Here is a 5,258-nt window from a genome sequence, read left to right on the forward strand (position 1 = left end):
TTAAAATATTAAAATTTAATTTATAAGTATGTAATAAATAAATATTTATAATTTTATAAATTATATTATCATTATAAATTATAAAATTAAATAATTTAAATTATAATTTTAAATAGAAATAAGTATATGTTAATTATAAAAGTAAGTACATATAAATAAAGAATAATTAAATATATTATTATTATTATTATTATTATTATTATTCGTAATATAAAATTATTATATATTATTATTATAGTACAAATATCATATTGTATATTTGAGGATGACTTAAATGAATTAATTTGTACAAGTTATATTAACAACATACATATATATTTCAGTAGCTTACTCATCAGAACTTCACAGTTAAGCGTCCTTGACCTGGAGTAGTACAAGGATGGGTGACCTTCTAGGAAGTTTCCCAGAAATTGCACAAGTAAGGATAAAACACGCTAAATAGTGAAATATCGTGAAATAGAACCCTTGAGAGGTCAAATATGAGGATTGTTACATTAATAAATTTATTAAAATTAAAAGAAAAATTATAATTTCCGACGGAAAAATCCGTCGGAAATTTCTGATGGAATTTTCTGTCAAAAATTTCCGTCAAAAAATTTATTTCTAACGGATTTTTTTTTTCCGACGCCACTTTTTCCGGCGGATTAAAATCCGTCGAAAAAGGAAAAATCCGTCGAAAATTTACTTGTTTTCGTCGAAAATTTCCATCGAAAATCAGCATTTGGTATCACACTCGAAATTTCAAAGCTAACAAAACTAAAAACTAAAGCAATTAATTACAAAGAACAACAAATAAAGTTGAAACATTTCCTAAGAAAAGAAACTAAAATTCTTTATGCAATAAAATAGAAAAAACAATATCTAACTAGAGTCTCGATGTCATATCCTATGAGAGTAATCCTATCAACAATTCAAACTCCTTCATAATTAAAGTCACTTGCATAGACAAATTAAAAATAAGACACAAAGGAAAAAGGGGAGTGAGAACATATCTCACTTTAACTACTAGTGTAAGAAATGGTGAGGTAGTCACATGCATACAAAATACATAGCATGATCATGCATATAATCAACAACAATAATATATCCATAACATCATATAGCAATAAAATAATAGTATGTCGAGATAGTTACGTTGGCCAAGTTTCACCCTATAAACACAGTGGCAAGATTGGTGCTTTTAAACCTGGTTATCCCAAAATCATGAGATTTTCAAGTTTTTACATAAGGGGGACCTTCCTTGACAACGTATTTTACATCATGTCCGTCATACAAAAATACATTTATGCAAATGATGAGTGATATATAGACTCTCTTGCATATGGTCATAGAAATCATATTCACATCGTCTCTTAGTTCACTTTAGTAGTAAATTAAGCTTAGGCTTGTTCACTTAATCATCACTTACGTATATCACACATCACATAACTCATATGTTTCACAATATCATAGACTTCCAATACTTCGCATACATTCTCAATTTTCATCCTTGGGCACATCATTCTCTCATCTAAATCATCTAATTCATGTAATTAATATATTAGTCTATTCGCATTTGTTAAGCATTTATCAATATAATTTAATCTCAGGAATAGGGTAGTGTTAGGCATGGCTTACCCTACACTTGATGCGTTTAAGGTCAAAAGCCTCTAAAAGGATTATACTCAGTGAATTTACAATAGGGAGTCCCTTGATTAGCTCCTACTCTTGGTGTGGCATTTCGAGCTTCTGCACCCAATGAGTCCAAGATGGCACCTAATGTGGTATCAATAATTTCACATTTTGCGTAATTGTGATTTACACATTCGATATGTTCCATAATCTACACAAATTTGTATTAGAAAGAAGACATTTATAGTCTAATTAATTTAGTTTTATCATGGGATTTATAGTTCAAAATTGATTCTTTAAAAATTATTATTCAATTCAAAGTCTTTAGGGTTTCTCACATAACTGACAAGCACTCACAAATTAATTAAAATGGATTCATAGATTTAGAGCACATTTATAAATAACATGTTTAAAAATTCGAAGAGACATCATATACACATCACAATCAAAACAAGATTTGGATTTGTAAGATGTGATAAATCTCACCACAATTTGTGTGAGGCAATCAATATGATTTAAAGAAAAAGATTACAATGTAAAACAGGAAATTACATCATAATAATGAGAGAATAAATGGTAGGATATTAGTCCTGATAACTAGCTCTTAACACCCCCCGTCAAGCTAAGCGTTGGATTGAGACCAACACGAAGCTTGGATCGAAACAATTCAAACAACGGACGAGGCAACGCCTTTGTAAAAATATCAGCAAGTTGTAGAGAAGTAGGAACATGGCGAACAGCCAAGCGACCAGAGGCAACTAACTCACGGATGAAGTGACAATCCAAATCAATATGCTTAGCATGCTTATGAGCAATAGGATTCTGAGCCATAAACAATGCACTTTGATTATCACTGAGAAGGAGAGGAGTCGCAGACAACCCAACACGAAGTTCACGAAGGAGATTGAGCAACCAAACAAGTTCAGAAGCTGTGTTGGCCATGGCCCGGTACTCAGATTCACAACTAGAGCGGGCAACAATAGGTTGTTTCTTGGCACTCCAAGACAAAAGATTGTCGCCAAGAAAGATAGCATAGCCATAGGTAGACCGACGAGTGTCCGTGCAGCGAGCCCAATCAGCATCACTATAACCAAGAACCGCGGGAGAAGGTGAGCTGCGAAACGTAAGTCCAAAATGTTGTGTACCACAAACATAACAGAGAATACGTTTGACAGCTTGAAAATGATCAATAGTAGGAGCCTGGAGAAATTGGCTTACCGTGTTGACGGCATATGATAAATCAGGGCGAGTAATGGTTAAGTATTGTAAGGCCCCAACCAAAGAGCGGTACTGAGTTGGATCAGAGTAAGCCACTCCATCACTGACAAGATGAAAACCGGCAGCCAATGGGGTCGAGACAGGTTTGGCCTCAAGCATCATAGCTCGGGAAAGCAGATCATGAGCATATTTGGCTTGTCCCAAGAACAAACCATCGGCAGTATAAGTGATCTCAAGACCAAGGAAGTAGCCAAGCTTTCCTAGATATTTAATTGCAAACTCAGCATTAAGACGAGCAATAAATTGAGTGAGAAAGGGGGGATCACTTCCAGTAAGAATAATATCATCCACATAAACCAAGAGGTAGAGAGTGATGCGCCCGCGATAGAAGAAGAACAAGGATGGATCAGCCCTGCTGCAAATAAAACCAGAGCGCATCAGAAAAGAGCTCAAACGTTGAAACCAAGCACGGGGCGCCTGTTTGAGCCCATAGAGAGCCTTGTTCAACCGGCAGACATGAGTCGAAAAACGAGGATCAACAAAGCCAAGAGGTTGTTCCATATAGACAATTTCAGTGAGGTGGCCATGAAGAAAAGCATTTTTTACATCCAACTGATGAAGTGGCCAGCCATTAAGCACGGCAAGTGATAAAATAAGACGAATAGTAGTAGCCTTGACAACTGGACTGAAAGTGAGTGAGTAATCAAAACCTGGAATTTGCGTGAAACCTTGAGCCACCAAACGCGCTTTTAAGCGCTCAATAGTGCCGTCACTTTTGTGTTTGGTACGAAAAACCCATTTACTACCAACAATATTAGGAGTAGATGGACGAGGGACTAAGGTCCAAGTATGATTGTTACGAATATCAGAGAGCTCATCCTCCATTGCTGCCAACCATTGAGGATGCTTCATGGCAGATTTAAAACCCTTGGGATCAGCAGCAACATGCAAAGCAGTGAGAAGAGCAGTAGGCTGGTGATGAGCGGGGGCATAACGCGGATTAGGCCGAAAAATGCCATTCTGTGATCTAGTCTGCATACGAACAACAACTGGGGCTGGTTGAATAGAAGCATCAGAAGAAGCAGGCAACACTATAGGAGAGGTCGATGCTGGGGATGGAGTTCGTGGAGGAGAGACAGGTTCTGATGAAGCAGGTGCAACAGGTGGAGCAGGATGGGGAGCCAGAGCAGCATCCAAGGAAACACATGATGGACAAGACAAGGTAGTAACTGGTGGTGGTCTCGTCGGAAGACTAGAGGAAGCAGACATCGAAGAAGACTTGAAGCCTGTGATTGGATGAAGAAACCATAAGATCAATGCTAGAAGAAGGAGAACCTGCAAAAGGGAAGCAAGTTTCATCAAATTGAGCATGGCGAGACACATAAATCCTGGAAGTGGTCAGATCTAAGCATTTGAATCCTTTGTGATGACTACTATAACCCAAAAATATGCAAGGAGAACTCCGAGGACTAAATTTATTTTTCATGTATGGGCGCAAGCATGGAAACACATGACAACCAAAAGGATGAAAATTAGCATATGTAGGCGCAACTTGAAATAGAAGTGTGAATGGAATCTGGCCGGATAGCACCTGAGAGGGAACACGATTAATAATATATACCGCAGAACTAAAAGCATCAACCCAATAACGAGTAGGAACATGTGACTGATACAACATTGCAAGACCAATCTCAAGGACATGTCTATGTTTCCGTTCAACCCGACCATTCTGTGCTTGAGTATGCGGGCATGAGAACCGATGAAGCACACCAGAAGAAGCAAATAAATCCTGTACTTTGTTATTCGTGAACTCGGTGCCATTGTCACTTTGGAAAACTTTAATAAATCGAGAAAATTGGTTTTCCACAAAGACTTTGAACCGAACAAGCACATCATAAAAATCTGATTTATGTCGTAATGGATAAAACCAGGTAAAACGAGAGAAATCATCCACAAAAATAACAAAGTAAGAATATCCAGCAACAGAAGCAACTGGAGAGGGTCCCCATAAATCACAATGAATAAGATCAAGAACGGCAGAAGCCCTTTTATTATTGTCATAAAAAACCAAACGTTTACTCTTAGCCATCTGACAAGTAGTGCAACAGATTGGCTTAGGCAAAATAGACGAAACATTTAAATAATCTTGCTGATTTAACTTATTAATAACATCAACATTAACATGTCCCAAACGAGAGTGCCAAAGTTCAAAAGAGGCACGAGGCAGTGAAGAACTAGGAGTAAGCAACGCTTGTGGTCCTTGATCCATCACATAGAGTCCTTGATCACATAGAGTCCTTGATCACATCGTCCCCTTGATCACAAAAATAGCTTTAGCATGATTATCACGAGTCAGTTTGTTAACAGATACAAGATTTTTAGTTAGATTAGGCACAACCAAAACATCTGACAAAGGAACAATATGTGAT

Source organism: Cajanus cajan, chromosome 9 (genome assembly GCF_000230855.2).
Source record: "Cajanus cajan strain Asha chromosome 9, NIPB_CcT2T_4, whole genome shotgun sequence".
In the NCBI taxonomy this organism is placed as follows: Eukaryota; Viridiplantae; Streptophyta; class Magnoliopsida; order Fabales; family Fabaceae; genus Cajanus; species Cajanus cajan.